At 41.2% G+C, this 27,336-nt stretch overlaps 1 protein-coding gene across 1 annotated transcript in view; it reads left to right on the top strand.

Moving 5' to 3' along the window:
* Positions 1–5,577: 5,577 nt before the first annotated feature.
* chrm3a (cholinergic receptor, muscarinic 3a) overlaps positions 5,578–27,336 on the top strand; it is an 89,182-nt gene continuing 67,423 nt past the window's right edge. The window contains exon 1 of the mRNA XM_078273785.1: positions 5,578–5,756. The gene's annotated coding sequence lies outside the window, so the exon portion shown is untranslated. The remainder of the gene's footprint in view (positions 5,757–27,336) is intronic.

Here is a 27,336-nt window from a genome sequence, read left to right as displayed (position 1 = left end):
TGATATCATAGGGATTTCTGATTTCTCCTGAGACTACAGGCCTGTGATACAAACTGGAGGTGTGGAGAAATGTGGGTGTTTGCCAGCTAGGGAAAATCTATCAAGTTACGTTGTAAGAAGTGAAGGATCCAGGGGTTTGAGGACTAAAAGTCAGGATATCTCAATTTCTGCGTATTCTTTTTTTTAAATCTGCCTCCCACTAACCGCCTAACTTAATGGAAATGCAATACTAAATAGGTGAGGTACACCTTTAATAAAAAGGGGATGTGTATTTCATTGAAAGCCGGGTGTGTAAGAGGAAGTAAACAAACAAACAAAAACGAGATGTATGCATTGCAAAAATACTATTTCAAATTAGAAAATTTAGGAGCCAAACAGGCCTCAGCCTTGTAGCTTGATATAATGAATGTAGCCATCAAGTTCGTATTTATAACCCCTTTTATAGGATTCTTGTTTTAAAGACAGAATTTGCATCCAACTACTAACTAGCTAGCTGCTTTTCAGTCTACCAAAGCCCGTCTACGGAAAGCCGTTCCACTCCCTATTCAGCCCCATTGTACCGAATTTGGTTGCAGTTCCACCAGAGTTCCACTGGGGGTGATCACAGTCCAGTGCTAAATGAAGGGGACTCTATGGAGCTAGACGGCTAAATTTGTCTCTTTCGCCTGATTGTCGTTGAGAAATCTCAGATTTGATTATAGTTTTTGTAAGTTCAACATGGATTATAGGTCAAAAGTTGAATGAACGAGTACTTGTGTCCTTTCGATTTCTTACAGGTTGAGTCGTTGTTGCCCATAACACGCTAGCATTCTGCTAATGAATGCTGATTGGTCAGTGAAGGACTGATTACGATCGGAGATCCCGCTTGACGGCGTCCAAAGCAGAACCAGAATGTCAGAGTGAATATTTCGGCGTGGTCTTTAAAACATTAGCAAACCTCTTTCTAGCACGTGTATTGACAGGGAGATCCTAACCTGTCAGCTGTGTTGTCGATGCTCCAAGAGAACAAAGGAAGCGACTCAGAGCTTGCTGTAAAGCAGTATCTCTGGCCGTATATGTGTATGACATTATTGACATTTTAAAAGGCTTTTTAGAACAAAAAAGCCAAATCTAACACCCAGCAGTGTGTATTTTCTTAGCCTCCCCTTTCGAATGCAACATTCAAATTACTAGACAAAAAGTTATATCCTGAGAAAAGTGGATTTTGAGGGGTATAGCTCCATAGAGTCCCATTCATTCTGCACTGGCCTGTGAGCGCCCCCTATACAGAACTCTGGTGGAACTGCAACCAGTTCAGAAGCCGGAAGTAACGAGAGAGTGGAACTTCTTCCCTTATTAGAAATTCTTTGAGTCTACTCTTGAACTCAAGGAACCATTGTTTTAAAAAAGACTAAGAATTTCTCATGGAAAATCTTTATCAATGTAAGATACATACAGTATGTACCATGTGAGTTTGCATCATTTCTCTCATATTTTCTATCACCATTTCTCTCTTCATAATTTTCTAAATCCAAATGAAAGTGGTGTCTCTGTCCTTTGTTTCAATTAGAACCTTAACTAACCTACTACTGAACCAGAGCTGTTGATTTACAGCACGTGTCCTCTCTCCAGTCTGAAAGAAGCACTTTGTTTTTATACTTTTTGATTGTGATGACTCTTTGTCACAACATGGCACAATCTCTAACCACAGGCTGTTGACCTCTGAGCAATTACTGACTGATTGCCCTCCCTATGTTTTCCCCATAGATGAAACATCAATACTCAAATCCAAGCCAGACTTGGAACATGTTGACGCACTGCAATCACTAGTTGTGTTTCCAGTGATTTCTGCTTGTCTGAGTTTGGATGAGGAGTTTCAAAGCATGCGTAGTGCGCTAGAGAAATATGCAGCCAGATATTTTTTGTAGCAAACTTAACTTTGAAGAGGTTTCAGAATGAAGGAATGAGGATCTTGCTGACAGGCCGTATGGCAAATAAGTCCTGGGCCTACTTGTATATTCTCCTAACAACTTGCTAAAGGACAAGGATGACAGTGGGGATGACAAGTCAGGCTGTGATCAAGGTCAGTGCTAAAATGTCTATGAAAATGCAGTCTTTGGACATAGTGAGAGGATTTAGATTTTTTATTCATGTGAAGAGAGGAATGAAGAGATGCCTATAAAAGGGAAAATACTGGACTAAATATGTATGCTTGAGGTAACAAAAAAAACTGTTTGAATGAAAGTAGAAAAGAGAAATGATAAGAAAGCAATGTAGAACTGGGGGACTACTTGAAACATTGGTTTTCAGATGCTATTATCTCATTGTATATGTCAAGGAAGGACACGGACGCAGTCACATACACACAGAAACAGACCACACACACACACACACACACACACACACACACACACACACACACACACACACACACACACACACACACACACACACACACACACACACACAGAAATCACCCTGAGGGTGTTAGCTTCTAATTATTTTTCAGAAGAAAAAATACATTATTTCTAAATTGAAAAAGCCCTCCAGAAAATCAAAGACTGGTGGAATTCAATATGTCATCGGCACCAGCACCCAACCAAATATGAGAATACATTAATTTTCCTCTCTGTACATGATGCTTGTGTGCATATTACAATTATAGTCATGTAAAACATTTGATATTTAGTTCTAAGTGATAGTAATTTGTTAATCAGCGCAGATATGTTTTTCCAGGAATATTTGCCAAATTGAGGGCTTAAAGCTTTCTAACAGTATGTCTGAGCTGTAATCGTGGGTGGAAATTACTCACGCTATGAAATCAGAAATGTAGGATCAGGCAGGCAATATTTTCTCTAAAAGTATAACCCTGAATAACCCCAGCTGTGGTTCCTTTAAACATTTCATGGTTTGAAGCAGTGATGCATTATGTTTTCATGCCGTGAAAATTTTCTTTCTCAAATGACCAAAAATGAAATGAAATGGAGCCTATCTAGTGGATTTTAAGGCTTTGGGTTTTTGTCGGGTCAAACTGACTTACTTTGGTATCTTCCTCATCAAATGCTGTCACTCAGGCACCAACAAGAAGTCCACAGGGGAATATTACATTTCTGAAACCATTCTGTTATCATTCACATTGATTTTTCATGCGATGTAGAGGAAGGTCTGGCAAAGCGGGACTAGACTGCAACTAAACAATATTTTCATTATTGATTAATATGCCGATTTCTTTCTTATGTAATTGATTATTCCTTTTGTCCCTAAAAAATGTCAACGGATCAACAGTCCAAAATTCCAATATATTCAGTTTACGATCATGTATTAGGTCTACAAAGGAAACCATCAAATAATTGGCATTTTTGCTTAAAAAATTATTAAAACGATTATTTAACTATCAAAATAGTTGCAGATTAATTTTCTATTGAACAACTAATCGTTCCAACTCTATTCCAATATAGATTTTTATTTTAGAAAGAATAAGCCACAAGTCTTTGCGGTAGCCTTTGAGATCCCTGATTATATGTGTGCAGTCACTACCACTGACATTTCATTTTCTGTGACTGCATGTTCCTCTTGCAGTTTCCAACACCTCTTGCCTTGTGGTACACCTTGTGGGCATAGCACTTTTCTCAATTTCACCAAGTTTTATTTCCTGTAGATGAAATTATTATAGGAGAAGCACATAATATTTTTGTTAGAATTGAACTTTGGTGCTTATTGTCTATAGAACCTTGAATTCTTCAGCACAAAAGCAGAGACATTTAAATGTTTCCACGTTATTGCTTTGTAATCCGGTGTTTTGCTTGACACTCTCGAGAGTGGGAGTCAGATGGAAGAGGCCATTATGAAGTGAAAACTGTGTACCAGTAAACCAGTGAGCTACTGTGACTTGGTTATCAGTGTGGCCATGCAGTTCTTGAGGAATCAGAAAGTGTGAAATTGCAGGAAGGTGAATGTTGAGGCTCAGCTTGGAGCGTGTGCTTATCGAGACCCACATAGCAGGTGTGCTGCACTAGAACCACTGACTGAGTTCCCTTTACCATCTTATTATTTATGATGTGAAAAATAAATCTTGACACACTAACTGTGTCTTACTTGGAAGTGTGATACTTTATTTCATTACGTATTTCTCTATTTGCATGCTATTATATAATGCACTGATCAGTGCTGGTGGTTATCCCCAGTGTCCCAGATGTCATTTGCAGCCTTCATTTGTAGCCTTCATAGAGCAATGTTTGCTCTATCAGCCTGGGCATAGTCAACATTGAAAATTGGCTTTTATGTCAATATTTGCCTCATTCTACCTGGATTTATTTGTCTCTTGCTTTTCTACTTCTACATCTCTGCAAAGTATGTTAGATTCTTTAAATAAATGCAGATTGGCAAATATCCATGAGGAGAGAGAGAGAGAGAGAGAGAGAGAGAGAGAGAGAGAGAGAGAGAGAGAGAGTATACAGTACACCCAACATAAACGCTAAAGTTAACCAACCAGATCAGGAAGTGTATAAGTCATCCTTCTCATCTACTTACAACAGTTAAAATATAATGTAAGCCTACACGCACGCACGCACGCACGCACGCTCACTCACTCACTCACTCACCCACTCTCATATACACCAGCATCCAGATGGAATGATGCATACAAGCCACTGATGGTAAAGTACACACAGACACAGTGTCAAATAGCCTAAACATTACGATGACGAGAGCACTGTAAATGTTGGACGGCATGATATCATATTCATGTCTCTAACCGTTCTGTATGTTCATAGAAATATTGCCTGTGCACTGGGAACAGGAAATGTGGTCCGAGGGTCTGCAGTGAGTCTGAGCAGGAAGCTCTGAGGCTCCATTCCACGAGTCCCTGCAGCTAGCCGTAATTGGTTTACACATTCCTCCAAGGATTACCACTCACTCCTTATTTGTGTTTATACAAAAAAATATTAAAATAATTGATGTGGTTCCTTGAATTACACTCACACAAAACGTGTCAAAACACACTTAGTTTCCACTTGCTTTGTTTTTTCTCCACATTGGGTGAAATAACCAAGTGAAATCATGATTTTTTTTTTTTTTAGCTCTGATTTTATTTAGGTGTAAGTGTCTGCAGTAGTCTCCATATTTAGACTTCATCTTCACTTGCATTCTGCTGATCTGAGAGTGTTTTTGCCCCATAAGTAAGAAAGGCTAAAAATAATTTAGAAAACGTGTAATTTGGACTTGTGCCAAATTAAGTAGCTCAGTATTTTGTGCCAAATGAAACAGCTTGAAGCTTTGGGTGGTGACACTGTCCCATTATTAAAACGGAAATAGAATAGACTCGCAGAGTTTGCAGAGAGACATATACGGAATAAGGAGGACCCTGACCATTTTGATCTTGTATGACTCCCATCGAGGTTGTCGCGTTTATCTGCCACTGTGAGTGCTGAGCTGCTACAGTTTCCCAGAGCTATTATCTATGAATGAATCTGGACTTTTTTATTTGCCGGGTGTGCCACCTGCCGGCACGTCACAGCCGCTCTGGCCAATCCTGACGCAGTGATTATTCGTGCGCCCTGGAGATCCCGCGGTGCTCCTCACATCGCCGTCCAACCCCAGGTTCGGTGACGGTAGAAGGCGAGCCTCTTTAGCTAAGACGTTAGCGTTTCAGATGTGACTAGATTGGACTGCCGTACTGCTGCGGTGCCACACATGGACCCGTGACAAGTTTGACTGGATTGAAATTTTTCCCATCTACCTGTACTGCTTTTGACCCGTGCTCCATTGAATGTTATGAGGTAGGTGAAAATAAGACAACAAATTGAAAGTTTTGTAAATATGGTGTCACAGCAAAGTATCTGGTCTTCTACTCTCTGAACCGATTCCCAGCAGCTTTATTTTGCAACGCTTTTAGGCGCACAACGCTACACTTTGAAGTTGCAGACACAGCAGAATATTAATGATTACTTGCTTGTCTTCAAAGCGGATATATATTATATTCAGAATATCATTCCAAGCTCGTCTTAGATGTGCTTATGTTTAAATGCAAGTTTGGCAAACAAGTGCTGCTGTTCCCCTGCTGGCCAGCTCAGCATCCCTGCCCAACCCCTCTGCGCGCTGCACTCCTCAGATTGCTCTCCTCCAAAAAGGCTGCGTGGCTTCTCAAGCAAATCTGTAAAGTCAATTTAAAAACACAGAAAAAATATTTGTTTTCATATTTTGAATCCTCTGAAAGTGAAGCATTATGTAGCGTGTGATGCGTATTCTTCCTCTTGTCTTGTGGACATTTATTGTTATTATGGTGATCAGATATAAGGCATTGTTACTGCATTGATGTGGACAGAGGAGGAAATTAATCGTGTCCTTACATGGCAAGTGGAAGTCTTTCATGATTTGGTGTGACTGTTTATTTGTAATGCCCATAGATGGCAATGTGAAGGAATGTTCCCTCTCAGTGAACTGGGGGTACTTTGACATTGTGCTGGATAATGAGTAAGAGCAGAGGGAATGGCATCTGTGCCATGGTGCAAATATTTTCCTTTTGGTCCATGCCTGCAGTTATTCATCACAGAAGCCAGAGTGTGAGTTTGACAATACAGTAGCTGTATATGAAGTACAAACTATTTCACCATGGCTGCAAACCCTGATAGTTTAACATTTAAATGTGTTCCATATATCAACCCAACCATCATGTTTCTTATATCAATATATTAACGAAGCCATTGTTAGGGAACAGTGCAGTCAAGTTCTGTGCGTGGTGAATGCACTGTCTGTTACTAGTCTGTTAAAGGTGGAACAAGAATGTGTTTAGATGATTATGACTTTCCATTCCCTGCTGTGGGGAGAGACGCAATGGAGAAAAAACCATCAGAAAAAGACACATAAAGAAGAAAAAGGTGAACAGCAATAGAGCTTTCACAGCTTGATGTATTGTTTGAGCCACGGTCAATATTGGTTGACCAATATTTTTATAGGCTTACCTCTCTTGATAGATGGTTTTGTTGTGCACAATGCTACTACCGTATTGATCATCATTATGACTTGCCTTAATGGGCTGAGGGTGGAGGATTCAGACATTAGGGTAGATGGCTCTAAGTGGAATGAAAATGTCTTTGCTTCTACCTTCTGCTGAACCTGTGGTTCTGCGTGGTTGCTGCACATGGTGGCTTGTGGGCAGAGTTTAAAATTTAAAACATTACATTTTTTTGGGCATTTTGCAGAGGCACGTAGAGCAGATGTTTTTTTTTGGCTTATTATTCCCAAGCGTGTGAATATGTACTGATGTTGTTGAAAAAATAATGTACACTATTGAGAAGTGCAAGGTTAACCTTCCTTTTGTAAGTAATATGTGAGGTATAATTCTGCTATAGTTTAAGACTTAGCCTAAAGTCAAGCCTTTTCCCTTCATTTTATCAATAAATGAATAGTTTGACGTTTTGGGAAATACTCTCGTCGTTTTTCTTGCAGAGTTAGATAAAAACATCAATACATGTCTGTACAGTAAATATGAAGCTATAACCAGCATATTAGCTAAGCTTAGCATCAATAAACGTGAAAACAGCTAGCCTGGCTCTGTCCGAAGGCAAAAAAATCTGACCACTGGCAACACAACTTGTTAAATTTACTTTTGGGTTTTTGTACAGAATAAACAAATTGGATATAAATTAATTAGTGAGCTAATACATTTTTTGCCTTCAGACAGAGCCAGGCTAGCGGTTTCTCCGGTGCCAATCTTTGTGCTAAGTTAAGCTAATTGGCTGTAGCTTCATATTTACAGTACGGACATCTAACTCTCGGCAAGAAGGAAAATAAGCGTATTTCCCAAAATGTCGAACTTTTCCTTTAAAGCAATAATATGAATAGGGTACATATCAGACAAATCCTTTTTAGTTTTAAATGGGAGGGTGACAGATGTCTTTAGGCAAAGATTGACAGAAGAATACAGAATAAACATGTATGATGAGGTGCGATTGAGCATTAAATAATTGTTAATTTCTTATACTGCACTGTAAATTTTATTCTTGTACTTTATCTGTTTTTAATTTTATAATCGTTTTTAACTGCTCTTTAATGTTTTATGTAAAGCACTTTGAATTGCCCTGTTGCCAAAATGTGCTATACAAATAAAGCTGCCTTGCCTTAGGCAAAGATTGACACAAGAATACAGAATAAACATGTATGGTGCGATTGAACGTTTTAGTTGCTGTATGATCTAGACAAAAGCATCAAATGGCGTAACCCTCAGGCCACAGCGTGCACTGACTGGCACCACCAGGCTACTTTTATAGCAGGCAACAGGAGACAGTGATGGGTATTTTACAGGAGTCAGCTGGCCAAACAGACAGGCTAACTCCCCCATCGGCTTTCATTAGAGCTCGTCTTGATGTTAAAGCCTGTTTAATTCACTTTCACAGCCATGCAGACCACAACAGAGCGAAGCACAGCATCTATCTTTAGACAGCAGAAACGTTTCCTTCTCAGTTCAATCATTAATACAATAACAGAAATTCCATCAAATAGTTGGCCTTAAAATGCCCAAGTTGAAGTGTTTTTCTGTGCAAACTGTGCTGGTAATCTTCCGTGCTGATGGGAAAGGTGATTTGTGCACAAAATAGAAAGCTGAAAATCAGTGTCTGCTCAATTAACTTGTTAATAAAGAGCTGTGTTTATGCAGCCTTGCACTCCATCCTTGTTTCTTCAGTGAGTAGACCAGCTGCCTGAGACTGTGATTACAGTAACGCCTTGTGGAGGGAGTGCTTGGCCTCGTCATCCTTGTCTCCACTCTCTGGGCAGCTACTGTTGTTATCCCGTGTTCGTAGCACCTGTTTAGCTTCAGAGACACAGTGCTAGGAAGACACTGACTTCAGTGGCCTAATAAGCAACTGGAAGTTTTGAGCCGAAATATATATTTTTTATGGACATTCATTTAGATACAATACCTAAGAAAGGGTTTGATCATAATTATATTGGCGCCTAATGCAAATGACATGTTATTGACTTAAAGTGCTCATATTATGCTCATTTTCAGGTTCATAATTGTATTTAGATGTTGTACCAGAATAGGTTTATGTGGTTTAATTTTCAGAAAACACTATATATTTGTTGTAATGCACATTGCTGCAGCTCCTCTTTTCACCCTGTGTGTTGAGCTCTCTGTTTTAGCTACAGAGTGAGGCATCTCACTTCTGTACCATCTTTGTTGGAGTCGCATACATGAGTATGAGGGAGTGTCAGGGAGCTAGGTGAGCATTATAATGTGTGTTACAAAGTGACGCACGTTCGTCACAGAAGTAAAGGCTGGACTACAATAAAGCTGTTATTGAGAGATGGTAAGTCCCTTTGGTGTGGACTTTGGGCTTTTTCACTTTGTGAACCTATAACCTATAACCACTTGAATTCTTTGTCATCTCATGGTTATATTACTTGCCCTGTGGATGCAATTGAGGCTTTTATAGCCAACATAACATGTGTAAAACTGACACTCATCACTCACTGACCTTTACTAGTTGTCATAAGCTTAACTGGAGCGGCCCCTTATTGGTGCCAATAAGGTGCTCACTGCAGGGCTGTTAACAACTGCTGCCCCATGTTTACCTTAGGATATTGTGAATGTTCAGCACACAGCAATTTGCACACACACAAATCAAGATAATGCAAGTGAGATACAGTTCAAAGGTCAGGTATTGGGCAGGGTGATTTACAGTGGCAGAGTAGAGGTCAGCGATCTTATGTACACAAGTTTATGTAGGTCTTTTCAGGTATATAAACTCTCCAATGGGAGCACATTTGTATCCGTCAAGCATTAATGTTGCACTCAGAAACATCCCACATGCTGCCTTCCATACCAGTATTTCCATACAGTTTGCAAATGTCTAGCAAGCTGGTACGCTCCACTGCACCAGCAATGTTTGGTCTGAGTCTTTCATTTTTCCTCTTAACGTTTTCTTTCTTCTGTCCAAATTTTAAATCATTTCTCTCTCTCTCTCTCTCTCTCTCTCTCTCTCTCTCTCTCTCTCTCTCTCTCTCTCTTTAATTCTACTCTCTTGACAAAGTAAACCTCACTTTGAGGGAATTCAGATTCATGTCTAATATACGATGTGCTTAGCAAATAAATCATTAACGACTTGCCCTCATTTTCATTGGAAGTCTGGAGGGATGGATTCCAGGTAAAAGAGAGCTGTACTGTAGCCATAGAGAGTAAGAAAAAGAGACAGTGAACAAGACAATAGAGAATGACAGAGCGCTAGTAAAATATGTATACTATGAGTCAAAAACTACTAAACAGAGAGTGAATCTGCACCAGCTCCAGCTTAAGTAATAACTGTTGTAACACACAGAAAGGGAGAAATCATGATGATGATGGATGTTTGACTTGGCCTGGACCAGTCTCTAACTCTCAATATTCAGCCGTATATTTCTTTGTTCCGATTAATGTTGCCGTCATCGATGGTTTGTTCATTATTCTGAGTAATGTAGTTTTGCACAGTATTGATTACATTAATTAAACTCTAACATATACTATGGTTTTGTAGCATACTGATCTATCAAAAACTCTCCAAAGTAGCTTTGGAAAATTGAAGCCTATGTTAAACTAACACATTTCTCTTCATAAACATTTTGAGGTAATGTGAGCCGAATGTTTACTCCTCTTCATAAACTCTGTGATTTTTCGAAGGGACTGGTTGTTGCAAGATTAAAGTTTTAATAAAACTGCATTTATATTGGCTGTAGTTTCATAATGCTATAGCTAATGATCCTGAAAGTAGCTAGTACAAAATCATGTTTAGAGTGGTGACTACACGCCTGTAATAATGTGTGAACTGCTTCTGTGGATCAAGGAAAACTGAGAGGAAAGAAGAAAGAAAGGAACAAATGTGAAATACTTTAGCCACCAGGGATACAACAAAACAAAATTCAAAGACAACTGTTAAAGTATTTTAAAAACTTGAGGCTGAAAATACAATGGTGCCATTCCACAATGCATCTTTTCCTTTTTAAATAAACATTGCCTTAATATTTTAACAATAGATTTGTCTTTGAATGTTTGCTATTGATTCTGGTTTCCACATTGCTGAATTCTCCAAAGAGCACATCAGCCTTCTACATCTTCCTAACAATGCAGCATTTGTTGCTTTTATTTTTTTTTTTATTTCAACAAAAAGATATGTTGTCTGGAGCAGAGGCCTTTATGTACTATTGGATAAATGCTCACAACGAAATGAAATGCTTTTACTTGTCAAACGTTTTGTGTGACACACACAAGGAAACAGTTTCTCAAGATTAAGGCAACACTATATGATGCAATTTGCTGTTATGGGTTATGATTGTAAAGTGATGGTGTTGTCAGTCAGCGGGATATTCGATTGGATTTTTCAAATTGAAGGAATCCAAAGAATACCACATACTGTGGCATGTTGTATGCACCGAAGAATGGCATGGTGGGGTTATAAGCAATGCTATTATACACAGAAATGAGTAGATAGAGCGCTGTCACATGTGTTGGGCAATAAAATTAATATTTATGTGTTGAAGAAAATGTATAATTCAGGATGAGGATCTCTTGTGACCGATCTGTTGTTGGCTCAATAAAAAATGCTTCTTTAACTCTTGGATGCTAGTTCTTGTTAATTAAATTTGATATCGCCCAATATCTACAATATATTTACAATCTGTGCATCATATGACACCCTCTATCTGTAGACCCTCGATCCGTATGAGGAAAATCACCTTCCCCCTAAAAAATGGAAAAAAAACCTCAGAAAAAAAAGTACAATTAAAAAAACAAACAAAAGAGGGCTCCCTCTCCAATGAGCATACAGTACCATCTGATTACATATCACTTAATATGCACAGGCACATATATTTCTGGGATTAGTGAGGATACCTTTTCATTATACCGGTTAGGGTGAGATGATTCCTGATGAATCATATTTTACTAATGTCACAACAAGAACCTCCTAATTTAAAACTAAATTGAAAGTGTTTGAAGTCTAATCACGGTGACTTAAAGTTAGATTAGATGCGGCTATGTGATTAGGTTTCTGTCAAAATTAATTTAGTCAGTCAATGAGTTCTTTTTAGGACTCTACCCTAACATATTTGGCACATTTCAACTGAAAACTGCTGTACTTTTGTTTTTCTTTTCTCCAGTTTGTTTCTGGCTGACACCTTCCCACTTTTGTAATACAGCTCATCAAGCACATCATATGAATTGAATTGTGTGTGAAGCACTCAGCTTTAACCTGACTGAAATCACATTTTTTGGCTTTGTAACGTTCCATCTCCAGAGGTTGGAGGGTGAGTGAGGTGAAGAACTTTCCAGTGTAAATGATTTATCTCTGCTACTTTATGCCTTATTCATTTTACAGGGTTTTTCTGTGATGTTTTCTGCTGGAGGAAGGAGAAGGCCATGTCATGAGGACTAAATGAACCATATCAGACTATTTTTCTTTCAATTTAGGATTAGAAGTGACAGAAGTGTCGACAGTATTACCATTGTAGTTAGATTTGGCCCTTGGACATGTTAAAGAACTGAAATGGCTTTAGTCTAATGTTTTTTGTGGATGATCACCAGTTTAATCTACTTTCAGCAATGTGTCTGCACTGCTGTTGTTTTGGCATCATGTCTGCTAATGGGCCTCTGTAATTTAAAGTGAAGTATAGGCTCCTCTTTTATGTAACACGTGTCACACAATTAAAACAGTGTGAGGGATGTTTTTCCAAATCAGAACTAATCACAAAGTACTTGTGTAGCAGCATATGGCACAAGAGAGACTGAATGGGCTGGCCATTATATCTACGGAGAGGAGCATAGCTCTGGGTGTTGATAAAGGACACTTTTGAGGAACACTAAGCACAAGGGAAGTTGGAGTTTCTGATTGGCCGCTGTGCCAACCTGTTAGAGTTTATAATATCTCTGCTGAGTGGCTGCCAACTGTGTTTTTGATAAGATTTGGGCAGAGCTGCTGTGCAAAACAGCAGCATTTTTATGAGCTTCCTATACAGTGTGTGCTGTGGTTTGAACTCCTGCACCATGTGTTCAGCTTAGTGTCTGACATGTTGTGCTTTTCTCCTGCTACTGAGGCATGAGTAACGTCAATGTATGTATAGGCATCCCAACAACAGTTGTTGATTTGATTTTGTGACAATGAATGTGGTTTTAAAGTGTATTATAGCCTAATGAATTCAAATAATTTTCTGTAAAACAAAATCAGCGTTTTTGATGCACTGTGTGTATGTGTTTGCATGACATACAGATGTGTTGAGGAAGAGGGTCCATTCAGAATTTTGCTCAAACCACATTTTGAACATAATACTACGTCTGTGCTTTATTTTTTCCTGAATAGTACTATTAAGAATTTGAACAGATGCAGCAGTCATGCTTTGGGGATCAAATATTGATCTTTACTGTAATGTTACACTCCTGGAACTAGTTCCTTGTTTAGACAGCTGGTTTTGATTATACAAATTCCCCTGATTCATCCATCTTAAGTGTGTTTGTTCTACCTGCATTTTAAATGATGCTTGAATGTTGCCTCTTGTTGTACCTTTATGTCTGTCTCAGTATTATCAATAGCGCAAGTTCCCATCAAATGCCAAAGTAAGACTGACATGTTCAAAGTAAAGTCAAAAATAACAAGATTTTCCTAGTTTTACTAAAGCAGGTGGGCGAGTGACAGTTTCCCCCATTCTTGAAGCGAGTTAAAACCAGCACCTGTCTTTGAGTCTTCCTCTTTTCTCAGTTTGATTGACATTTCAGAAAGACACAGGTAGTTGTAGGACTTGTACCAGGCTTGGGCAAGATGTAGACCAAGCCCTCTGGCTATACTCTTTAGAGAAAAATAAATTCAAGCCAACAAGACTCGCAGCCCCCAGGCCAGTGATCCTCAGCTGACATTTACATGAGTCTAAAGTAACAAAATATGTATGAAAATAATTTTACTCCAATTTGCTCCCTTTTCAGTGTGCGGTTCAATACTTTATTGTCAGTGTTCACTGCATAGTGGGGTTCTCTTGTTGGAAAATAATAGTACGTCGCTTCACACGTGTGTTGAATAGTGAGTTGCTGGCCGACCAACCAGACATTTACTTAAACGAAAATCTTTGAGGCTATTACTTTAAGAAGCAATTAGGGCTGTCAATACATTCAAATATTTAATGTGCGATTAATGGCAAATTAATCACACTTTTTTTATCTGTTCTAAATATACTTTAAAGGGAATATTTTTCAAGTTTTTATTGCTCTTATCAACATGGGAGCAGACAAATATGCTTTCTTTATGCAAATGTTTATTATTATTGCAACAATCCAAAACAATGACAAACACTGTCTACAGTATTCTCCAGATTAACCTCAAAAGTACTGTATGCTGAAAAAAATATGCTGAAAGCATAATATGGCAAACTCAAACTCATAAGAGTTGTCCAGGCTTCTCTGTTGCAAACTATCCAGCGTGGCCTGCCTTTGGTGAGAGGGAGAGGGTTCGCTGCATCCACCGTATGCTTGGCCAACAAGTGGTATTTAATAAGACTCGACGCACTCCAATATCTCAATTCACATCGACAGTATGAAAATAACTTTAGTCTTGTCGAGAGAACCATCTGGAAGGGTTTGAAACTTTACTTGCCATTCAAAAGACCCTTTAATTTATCCATTTCTGCTCAAGGAGCTTTGTTTGTAACTGGCCCCCTGCCAGATGGATTGCTTCGCATTTGCTCGGCATATCCATCTGGGAACTTTCCGTTGGAGAACTTTTGGGAAGGGGCGATAATACTGGTTAGCTGATTGGATAAACCATCTGTCTATCACCACCTATGTTGGTGATAGACGGGCCAAATCAACCAATCAGATCAACGATATATCAAACTCTTGCTGAAAGCAGCTGGGAGAAGAGCAAAAACCTCTTTTCCTCCGAGAAAAGCCTCCAGTGCCGTTTTTTGCTCATCTTTCAATGAAGGAATACTTTCTAATTCGGATAAGATTTGCGCGATAGCTACGCTCATCTCATCCATGGAAGCCGCCATGTTGTTTAGACTGAACAGTCTAAACAACTGTTGCGTCACACCTAAACCCGCCTCAAAACCAACGCTGATTGGTCGGTCGTTTGGCGAACGGCTCCAAATTTTCTCTGTCTCAAGATGCCAGACTGATCTGCGAGTGGAAAACTGGAGCTCGCGAGTTCAGGACGGTCTCACGAGGCTACTTTGTTTGTGCTATCCACAACGTACTGCTGCATCGCTTCCTGTTTTCGGAGCGGCTTGAGGCCCACCTCACACAACATGCATGCATTAATCGTGCGTCAAAAAAATGAGTGGCGTTTAAAGGAACGCGGGTTGTGGGGGGAAAACTCTGACTGTTGTTTGTGCATATGCACCAAACAAGAGTTCAGAGTATTCGGCCTTCTTGGAGACCTTGAGTGGAGTCCTGCATGGGGGCTCCAGTTGGGGACTCCATAGTTCTGCTGGGGGACTTCAACGCGCACGTGGGTAATGATGGAGACACATGGAGAGGCGTGATTGGGAGGAACGGCCTCCCTGATCTAAACCAGAGTGGTTGTTTGTTGTTGGACTTCTGTGCTAGTCATGGATTGTCTATAACGAACACCATGTTCGAACATAGGGATGCTCATAAGTGTACTTGGTACCAGAGCACCCTAGGCCAAAGGTCAATGATCGATTTTATAATCGTTTCATCTGATCTGAGGCCATATGTTTTGGACACTCGGGTGAAGAGAGGGGCGGAGCTGTCAACCGATCACCATCTGGTGGTGAGTTGGGTCAGGGGTGGGGGAAGACTCTGGACAGACCTGGTAAGCCCAAACGGGTAGTGCGGGTAAATTGGGGAACGTCTGGATGAGGCCCTTTCCGACAGACTTTCAACTCACACCTCCGGCGGAGCTTTTCAGTGCATCCCTGTGGAGGCTGGGGGGCATTGAACCCGAGTGGACAATGTTCAAAGTTTCCATTGCTGAAGCTGCGGTGAGGAGCTGTGGTCTTAGGGTCTTAGGTGCCTCAAGGGGCGGTAACCCACGAACACCGTGGTGGACACCGGTGGTCAGGGAAGCCGTCCGACTGAAGAAGGAGTCTTTCCGGGATATGTTATCCCAGATGACTCCGGAGGCAGCTGCAAGGTACCGAAGGGCTCAAGGGCTGCAGCCTCTGCCGTGAAAGAGGCAAAGCAGCGTGTGTGGGAGAAGTTCGAGAAGACATGGAGAAGGACTTTCGGTCGGCACCAAGGTGCTTCTGGAAAACCGTTCGCCACCTAAGGAGGGGGGAAGCGGGGAACCATCCAAGCTGTGTACAGTAAGGATGGGACGCTGTTGACCTCAACGAGGAGGTAATAGGGCGGTGGAAGGAGCACTTTGAGGAACTCCTAAATCCGACTAATACGCCCTCTATGGTAGAGGCAGAGCTGGAGGATGAGGGGGGGATTGGCATCAATTTCCCTGGTGGAGGTTGCTGAGGTAGTTAAACAACTCCACAGTGGCAAAGCCCCAGGAATTGATGAGATCCGTCCAGAAATGCTTAAAGCTCTGGGTGTGGAGGGGTTGTCTTGGTTGACACGCCTCTTCAACATTGCGTGGAAGTCTGGGACGGTGCCTAAGGAGTGGCAGACCGGGTGGTGGTTCCCCTTTTAAAAAAGGGGGACCAGAGGGTGTGTGCCAATTACAGGGGTATCACACTTCTCAGCCTCCCGGTAAAGTCTACTCGAAGGTGCTGGAAAGGAGGGTTCGGTCGATAGTCGAATCTCAGGTTGAAGAGGAACAATGCGGATTCCGTCCCTGGTCGTGGAACAACGGACCAGATCTTTACTCTTGCAAGGATCCTGGAGGGGAGCCTGGGAGTATGCCCAACCAGTCTACATGTGTTTTGTGGATCTGGAGAAGGCGTATGACCGGGTGCCCCGGGAGATACTGTGGGAGGTGCTGCGGGAGTACGGGGTGAGGGGGTCCCTTCTCAGGGCCATCCACCCTCTGTACGACCAAAGCGAGAGCTGTGTCCGGGTTCTCGGCAGTAAGTCGGACTCGTTTCAGGTGAGAGTTGGCCTCCGCCAGGGCTGCGCTTTGTCACCAATCCTGTTTGTAGTATTTATGGACAGGATATCGAGGCGTAGTCGGGGTGGAGAGGGGTTGCAGTTCGGTGGGCTGGGGATCTCATCGCTGCTTTTTGCAGATGATGTGGTCCTGATGGCATCATCGGCCTGTGACCTTCAGCACTCACTGGATCGGTTCGCAGCCGAGTGTGAAGCGGCTGGGATGAGGATCAGCACCTCTAAATCGGAGGCCATGGTTCTCAGCAGGAAACCGATGGAGTGCCTTCTCCAGGTAGGGAATGAGTCCTTACCCCAAGTGAAGGAGTTCAAGTACCTTGGGGGTCTTGTTCGCGAGTGAGGGGACAATGGAGCCGGGAGATTGGTCGGAGAATCGGCACAGCAGGTGCGGTATTACATTCAATTTATCGCACCGTTAGACGTAAAAGAGAGCTGAGCCAGAAGGCAAAGCTCTCGATCTACCGGTCAGTTTTTGTTCCTACCCTCACCTATGGTCATGAAGGCTGGGTCATGACCGAAAGAACAAGATCCAGGGTACAAGCGGCCGAAATGGGTTTCCTCAGGAGGGTAGCTGGCGTCTCCCTTAGAGATAGGGTGAGAAGCTCAGTTATCCGTGAGGAGCTCGGAGTAGAGCCGCTGCTCCTTTGCGCCGAAAGGAGCCAGTTGAGGTGGTTCGGGCATCTGGTAAGGATGCCCCCTGGGCGCCTCCCTAGGGAGGTGTTCCAGGCACGTCCCAGCTGGGAGGAGGCCTCGGGGGAGACCCAGGACTAGGTGGAGGGATTATATCTCTAACCTGGCCTGGGAACGCCGGGATCCCCCAGTCGGAGCTGGTTAATGTGGCCCGGGAAAGGGAAGTTTGGGGTCCCCTGCTGGAGCTGCTACCCCCGCGACCCGACCCCGGATAAGCGGATGAAGATGGATGGATGGTTTAAAGGAAGTTGTGTTAACTGGTTATTATTGCGTTAATTATGACAGCCCTGGTAGCACTTCAACAATGTAAAAATACCGTAGTCCCAAACTGGATGCAATGTGATTGCCAACCACCAAAAGCTGTGTTAAGCAAATGAGAATGAAACCTAAACAATACAAAACAACTATTTTGATTTAGTCAAGATCAGGGAATACCAGATTGTCCTTGCTGGTATTTTTACTCCTTCATGTGTTATGGATGTACCTATGGACCGGTGTAAACCTGTAGCACCTCTCCAGGGATTACATCCATTTAGCAAAGTGATAATAATCTTAAACCTATTGCAGGAATGTATCTTGGCATGGCATGAAAGCTTTGTGGGAGAAGGGCAATGACATGAATCACTGGAGTACGTTTTTGGATCAGTCAGCTGTATTGTGTTCATCTTTGTCAGCTGTTCAAACCCACTGACGATAACAGGCACAAGCCTTATCGAACATCTTTGTGAAGAAAAGTCGTAGAAGTATTTTTGTACCCTTTGATCCAATTTCAAATCGACGTTGGACAAGCTCATCGGATTCTGAGGTGTTACAGAAATGGGGGAGATTTGGTGGAGGACTAGACAGCCAGAGTACATTAACTTTAGTGGTGCTTTTGGGATGAAAAGCAGGCCAGAAGCAAGAGAGGATGGATGGAATTGCCTGGCATGTCTCCATATGAAAGTTTCTGGCAGGGTACTTTGATATTAAAAAAAGGAAACTGTTTATTGGCTCCATACCCTCTGTGTTTCTTTGAAATGTAATCATAACCCAAACTGGGCATATTTATTGCATATACAGGCAACACACTAGAGTTGAGGGAGCTTATTATTTATCAATATTTATTCAGCTAAATATATGGTGTAAACATGAAAATACAATGGTTAAATCAGCTTGATTTATGAAGGCTGGATTTCTGGCTACAAGCTCAGTCAAAATCTCTGCATTTCAGTAGCAACACTGGCAGAGGCACAAAGCAAGACACCATTTTAGTACAGTTTTAGAATTTTGCGACTTCAACAAATCTGCTTGCACTGAGGAGGATGAAGTAACACACCTATTCAGCACTAAACACAAAGTACAGCTAAGGGTCATGGAAAAGTCATTCATTTTACAGGTATTTGGTCATAAACAAAGCACTGACAATGTGAACAATGGTGGAAAAGTCAGGGGATAACCAAAGTGATTGCAACTCATCCTGACACTTGATATTTTTTTACCAAATTGAATGGCAATCTATCCCGAAGTTGTTAAGACATTTTCATTCAAAACCACAAATGTCAACCTCATTGTGGCCTTATAGCAAAATGAAGGGGATGATCAAAATCAGTAGGATTTGCTCCCTAGGGACTGTAAATATCTGTGCCAAATGAATGACAGAAGTTATTAAGATATTTCAGTCTGCACTAGGGGTGTCACAATACCAAAAATTCAGTAGTCGGTGCCAATACCAGTAAAATAACACGATTCTCGGTGATGTACTTTAACTTGAAACATATTTTAATTTGAAAAATATCAAAATGTCATAACAAGACATACAAAACATGTGCAATAGAGCATAGAACAACATAATAATGTGCAATTAATGGTCATAGTGCAACAAGTAGTGTCCCCAGACACATTCCAGACTTCCAGGCATCTTTTCAAAAGGTACTGTGCAAAAACAACGACAGTGTTTCTAACAGTTGCGTGACCAGAGACGTTGGCTAATTTCCTCCTGAACAGGTAGCTAAGCATTAGCTTCAGGCTAATTTATCACGGCTACAAGGTATGGGCATTTTATGTAATTTCAACATTTGTGTACTCACATTGAATTATATAGCTAGAGTACCTGAATTGGTTACTTGCAAAAACAATTGAGACGCTGCCAGTAAAGTGATCCCGACAGGTCCTGTCTAACCGTGGCTAACGCAGCCATGCTAACCCTGCTAACGGCTAACGTTACCGGATGAGCAGGCAAGCAGTGTTGCCAACTTAGCGACTTTGTCGCTAGATTTAGCGACTTTTCAGACCCGCTTAGCGGCTTTTTTTCAAAAAAGCGACTAGCGACAAATCTGTATTGTATTGTATTGTCTAGCGAGCACACAAGGTATTTCTCTCCTGTAGCCGCCAAAACAGTCTTCTGTTCTGTGACAGAGGAGCAGCGGAGCAGCCTCTCCCCTCTCTCCTCATGTGCAGCAGCACTGCGCACAGTGCGCAGCCAGGTAGAAGGGGAGGGGGGGACAGGGCACGGGGCCGGTGTAGGTAGGACAGACAGCATGACGCGACGGGAGAAAGACTCTGCTGAGCTGGCCTGGCCCTGGGCAAGCCAGCCTTCTTTGAGAATTCTTTATCAATCTTTTTCCCTCCCTTTGTAGAATTAAATTTTTTTACTTCAAAGATAGGCTACCTAAGTAATAATTATAAGGTAAAATAAATTCCTGTATTGAATTTGTGATTATTTGGCTAAAGAGTTATTTCTTTCTATCTACCTTACTGACACAACCACTAAGCTTTATACAAATGATTGCGTAATGACGTCAACAATATGCAAATGAGCGTATGACGTCATCTTGCGACTTTTAGCGACTTTTGGAGCTGGTGCTAGCGACTTTCATTGGAAAAGAGTTGGCAACACTGCAGGCAAGCGGACCACGGCTGTTTACAACGTGTAGCCTGTACAGCGGCTGTAGCCGACAACGGTGAGTTATTTGAAGCCAAGAGAGGGGGGCTGTAAATCAGGAAGAGAGGACCGTGAGTTTGCAGTGAACATGCCGTTTTTTAGGTCGGGTAGAGTTGACTCTCGCCCACTTCTTCGTGACCTCCTTCTTCTGAATGTATTGACTGGAACACTCTGAAGCGTATACTGCCCCCATCAGTTCCGGAAGAGGTGCAGCACCGATGCTGTTAACACTGGCATCATCGCTAATGGTGCCTACGGTGCTTCAAAAAATGGGTATCGTTTTTGTTTAATTTAGCTACGAACAAAAATGTTTGCCATTATAACAATTTAACAGATGCTATAATTACGCAATCATTTTAGCACAGAGTGGCTTTAAAGTGGCCATATTATGCTCATTTTCAGGTTCATAATTGTATTTTGAGGTTGTACAAGAATAGGTTTACATGGTTTAACTTTCAAAAAACACCATATTTTTGTTGTACTGCACATTGCTGCAGCTCCTCTTTTTACCCTGTGTTCAGGTCTCTGTTTTAGCTACAGAGTGAGACCTCTCACTGCTGTAACATCTTTGTTGGCAGTCACACATGTGCAGTAGCTAGGTAAGCTCCCATCATCTAGCTAGCTGTTTGTTTCTACAACTTCAGTAGTACAAGGAAGGATTAGCAGGGAGACTTCTTCTAAACGAAGAAACACTTCCAACTTTGTGTGGAATACCTGGAGAATAGGGACATGTAAGTAGTTCTTTTGTAGATTATGGTGAACTAGTGTGTGTTGTAGCAGTGTTTTGCCATTCAGAACGAGTCAGCATGCTAGCGTTACCATGCTACGGTTAGCCACCTTGTTTCGGCTAATGACGTAAAAAGCCCTGCCGATTTTGAACAGCTCACCTCAACCTATTCAACCAAAACAGTATGGATGCTTTTTTTTCCAAGTTTGTTTGCGTGTGGAAGCACCAGAGACACAAAATAACACCCCAAATCCCAGAAAAAGTGATTTTTTCATAATATGGGCTCTTTAAATAACTAAAACTCCCAACGTGGCACTGGGATCTAGCAAAAGCTGTAAATACTGGTAGGCGTGTGATTCCATAAGGCTTTGAGCTGGTAGGATTAATTGCTGCAGCTCTTCTCCGCTCACACACTCGTGTTCGCAATGATATTTCATTAAAAAGGCTACATGTTGTCGATGACCCTGAGTAAACTCCTGAAGTTTTTTCTCAGGCTGTGCCACCTCTTTCATCCTTCCTTTTTGCTGTTCATGTTTATTTAACCACTGTTTGTTTTAAACCCAGATTAGTCTCACTAAAGCGCTTTAAATTAATCTCATTCAATTTCTTTTTCTACAGAGACATGGAGGGGCAGTTAGAGTTTGTAGTCATCTGCCTCATTTTCCTTAAGCCCCTATCATTACATCAGTCACATCCTGTTTAATCCTGAACTGCTGAGAACCACCAGGGGAGCGGGATAACCCTGTGACCTCTTTGCCGCCTCTCTATTTGATATTTGTATGTTAGATATCAGGACCTGAGGAGATATAATGAATTAACAATGATTGGCGGTTCTTTGTGAACAGTTTGAGTCATTTCCCTGTTATGGTAATGACCCCTCTTATTGTATCTCAGCTTTGGCAGCAAGGTACTTGCTCTCCGTAGATCATAATCAGGATGTGGCAGAGATTATTTGCATTTTTCACAATCCAGTGTTTGGGCTCCTTCTTAATTCCATGGTTAGCTTCCAAACTATCTTTTGCTAATGTGAAGAAAGGTCATCATATTACTGCCAAATCTGTGTTTAATAACTAGAGGCTTGGTGGATTGAGACCATTTGGCTGTTGAATGAAATGCTTTGTCACATTACAACAGTTACATTAACAAGGCAAGAATATTGATGAGTGCTGTAGACTCCAGGCAGTCGAAATTCCACGACGATGTTTTGACTCTTTGCAGCACCAGGTGTCCCTGCTGAATATGTTTAAGAGCTGATGAAGGGTGAAATGGAAAATCTGTCAAAATGCTTAAAACATAGCTGATCAGTTGGTCACAGCGTTCTAATCAAGTTATTTAATTTATCGGAACAAATTGTCTGGGCAGATGTTTCAAATGCACTGAAACATTATTAAGTGCAGTATGCCATGCATCACTGCAGCTTTGACAGGATATGCTGATTTAAACAGTTTTATAATTAATACTTTCCTTGTTTGTTTGTTTACAGTTTGTTTGAACCATCCTCTCCACTTCATGCTCAGCATGCAGACAATAATACAGGTACTGTAGCCTCCTCTAAAACCTAAAGTCCTACGTTGACTGGGAGCTTGAATAACAATCCATTGGTCTCTTTGTGAAATGGTTTAAAGAGCCATGAAAAAAATTGCATTGCAGATGGCTGCATCCGAGGCAGGCGATTTTTCCTCAGAGCTGCAGTCACTTTTCTTTGTTTTACAGAACAAATTCGAAAGCATCACTATTGCCAAAGCATAAACATTTTCAACTTAGTTATGCAATTTTGTTATCATTGCTTCCCCACCATTTGAGCAGGAACAATTGAATACCTTAAAGAAAATAATTACTATGTTTCTGTCACTGTAAGGATGTTTTAGTTTTCGTTCTTGTTGTAACAGTATGCCATAAATGATATACAGTGGGGAGAACAAGTATTTGATACAGATGCAGATTTTGCAGGTTTTTCCCACTTACATAGCATGTAGAGGTCTGTATTTTTATCATAGGTACACTTCAACTGTGAGAGATGGAATCTAAAACAAAAATCCAGAAAATCACATGTATGATTTTTAAATAATTAATTAGCATTTTATTGCATGACATAAGTATTTAAACACCTACCAACCAATAAGAATTCCAGCTCACAGACCTGTTAGTTTTTCTTTAAGAAGCCCTCCCGTTCTCCCTACTCATTACCTGTATTAACTGCACCTGTTTGAACTCGTTACCTGTATAAAAGACACCTGTCTACACACTCAATCAAACAGACTCCAACCTCTCCACAATGGCCAAGACCAGAGAGATGTAAGGACATCAGGGATAAAATTGCAGACCTGCACAAGGCTGGGATGGGCTACAGGACAATAGGCAAGCAGCTTGGTGAGAAGGCAACAACTGTTGGTGCAGGTATTAGAAAATGGAAGAAGTTCAAGATGATGGTCAATCTCCCTCGGTCTGGGGCTCCATGCAAGATCTCACCTGGTCAATGACCTGAAGAGAGCTGGGACCACAGTCTCAATGAAAACCATTAGTAATACACTACGCCGTCATGGATTAAAATCCTGCAGTGCACGCAAGGTCCCCCTACTTCAGCCAGCGCATGTCCAGGCCCGTCTGAAGTTTGCCAATGACCATCTGGATGATCCAGAGGAGGAATGGGAGAAGGTCATGAGGTCTGATGAGACAAAAATAGAGCTTTTTGGTCTAAACTCCACTCGCCGTGTTTGGAGGAAGAAGAAGGATGAGTACAACCCCAAGAACACCATCCCAACCGTGAAGCATGGCAGTGGAAACATCATTCTTTGGGGATGCTTTTCTGCAAAGGGGACAGGACAACTGCACAGTATTGAGGGGAGGATGGATGGAGCCATGTATCGCGAGATCTTGGCCAACAACCTCCTTCCCACAGTAAGAGCATTGAAGATGGGTCGTGGCTGGGTCTTCCAGCATGACAACGACCCGAAACACACAGCCAGGGCAACTAAGTAGTGGCTCCGTAAGAAGCATCTCAAGGTCCTGGAGTGGCCTAGCCAGTCTCCAGACCTGAACCCAATAGAAAATCTTCGGAGGGAGCTGAAAGTCCGTATTGCCCAGCGACAGCCCCGAAACCTGAAGGATCTGGAGAAGGTCTGTATGGAGGAGTGGGCCAAAATCCCTGCTGCAGTGTGTGCAAACCTGGTCAAGAACTACAGGAAACGTATGATCTCTGTAATTGCAAACAAAGGTTTCTGTACCAAATATTAAGTTCTGCTTTTCTGATGTATCAAATACTTATGTCATGCAATAAAATGCAAATTAATTTCTTAAAAATCATACAATGTGATTTTCTGGATTTTTGTTTTAGATTCCGTCTCTCACAGTTGAAGTGTACCTATGATAAAAATACAGACCTCTACATGCTTTGTAAGTGTGAAAACCTGCAAAATCGGCAGTGTATCAAATACTTGTTCTCCCCACTATAAGTGCAAGTATCCAGCAAGTTTGAAAATAAGTTTTAATTATGTGGTATTGGTATTGAATCAGTTCTGAAATTGTATGCCTATTAGGAGATATTTTTTTGGCCGTTTTTAATAAATCCCTCACTGCCTTATTTGATTTCCATCTGTTGTAATTTCTTCAGTCTTTGGAGGTCTGGATGTCTGTGATAAAATCACTTCCTTCATAGTAACATTCTGAGGACTGCAGGGGAATGAAATGAGAAATCCCTCATCTCTCACTGTAATATACGCTGAATTTATTTGCTCGCAGAGTGCTGCTGAGGCATCATTATTGCAGATTTTTTAAATTTAATTCAGTATTTACTGGCAGCATTTACTCTACTTCTACTCTACTTTCTCTTTGATAGATAGACAAAATACATGCACATTGAATAGCTTTTACCCCCCTCCCCCTACACATCTCTGGAACAGACAAAATCATTCACAGCCATTATCAGAGCCCTGTCGTTGTGATTGTAAGGGCTTGTTCCCGTTCAATACAACCATCAGTCAGTGGAAGTGACAGGACAGGACCCAACCTCACACAAGGCTTGTCTAAACAGCGGGGTCATTCCATCTCTGCTACTACCTCATCCATCAGAATGACACATGCAGATGGCTCGCTGTACTATACATCTATTAGACCTCTAGACATCAGTGGCTCTCTGTTTAACTTGCTATGTTTAGTCCTGTCTGAATAAGACCATCCATTTCAAATGTCATATCTCTAAAATTTGATGATTGTAGCATCTGTTGTTGAGTTATTTGATTTTTCTGATATTAAGCTTTTTAATACATTTACACAAGCTCATAGGACACAAACTGTGTTGGTCGTATGGTACACTGCACTCCCAGCATCTTAAACTACCTTTTCTCGACTTAAACATAAATTCAACATAACAAAAATTTCACACGTGCTATCCCTTGGGGTCGTGACAAAGATAGAGAGAAAAGGCGAAATGGGAAAAGGTAGGAGGAAGTGATGATATAACATTGTGAACTTTAACAATGCTCTCCCTAAAATAGAAACTAGAGAAGCAAGACTCTAATCTGTGATGCTCGGCTGAATTTACAGCCTTGAAGTGAGCAGTGAACACAGCAGATTAAGAGGTTTGTGGACTTGCATGTGCAAACCTGAAAAGAGCTTTCGTAATATAGCTGGGCCACAAGTTCTGAACCAGATGAAATAGTCTTACTGTATGTGTTCAACACAAACCGCCTCAAAGCACATCATCATTAAAACCAGCGTGTCTCTTAATGGAATATGCATGTACTACACATGCTTTAATTGTAGGTTTTTCTCTGCAAAAAAATTGCAAACTGGAGAAATATTTTCAACATGAACTATCAAATTTGTATGATGTCCTCTTCAGCATCAAACACCCTGCAAACTCAAGAGACTGCTAACTTTTTTACAGTTATACTTCATCTTGTACCTCTGAACATATGGCAAGGCTACGACGTTGTGAGAACTTAAGTGGTTGGCCTAAATGAAAAGAAAATGGAAAATTCATTTAGAAAGCCCCAGGCTGAGCAAGCAATATATCACATTTATAATGAATGATTATGAGTGTCGAAGTTTTTAGGTTTCACATTTTCTAAGAAGTAGTTTTAAAAAAAAAAAGTGTGGATCTGAACAGCACATTTGGCATGTTCTTTTTTTAAAGCCTGGGGTTTCACAAACCAGTGCTCCTTTTAACTTTTGCTATGTGGATATGTGAATATTTTTTTAGCTGAAGAGATGTCATGGTTGGCGTTGGATGGGTGTAAATCCATTTTCCTCCATCACCGGCTCACCATTTGCTTACACTGGGCATAATGAATCATTAATTCACTGCTGTCACTTGCAGCCCACAGTCACTCTGAGCAGAATTAACTCTTGATCCAGCAGGGCAGAGAAGGAACAAAGAAGTGCAGGAGCATGAGCCTCTCTATATTTGTTTCACTCCAAACAGCGAACTGTGGATCCGTTTATGTGTTGACAGGGTGGGTGTATAATAAGGCTGTTCCGCTGCACTCTCCGATGCGTGTTGTTTTGATTGTGTTTTGCATTTTTATGATTTTATTGTCGCTCATTATTCCCCGACCTCCTGTTCATCTGTGCTGCAGGTATTTTCAGACTTTGAACAACAGATGATTTTCGGTTCCACAGTGGGGAAAAAGGCATTAACATAGGTGCTAATTTGTTTTTTCCCCCTTTTAAATAAAGTACCCTCTCAAACCATGAATAGGTTGTATTATAGGATAGTGGTTCCCAACCAGTGGTACTTGTACCCCAGGGGGTGCTTCTGCAGTTACCGGAGAGAATGTGATTTACGTCTTGCGATTTAGAGTGCATGAAAGCCAGTTAGCAAGTGAACAGGGAAGTCGAACAGTTAGCTAAAAGTAAGGGATAAACAGTTACAATGTTTAGCTTAAATGAATGCACAAATTGAAAAACCACTGGGCACCACTAAATGCATTTTATTTATTTTTTAAATAGACGAGGCACCACCAAGAACGTAAGTGAAAGTATCTCTCAGAT

The sequence above is a fragment of the Sander vitreus genome, chromosome 17 (assembly GCF_031162955.1).
Source record: "Sander vitreus isolate 19-12246 chromosome 17, sanVit1, whole genome shotgun sequence".
Classification (NCBI taxonomy): Eukaryota; Metazoa; Chordata; class Actinopteri; order Perciformes; family Percidae; genus Sander; species Sander vitreus.
This window is presented reverse-complemented; position numbering and strand designations above follow the sequence as displayed.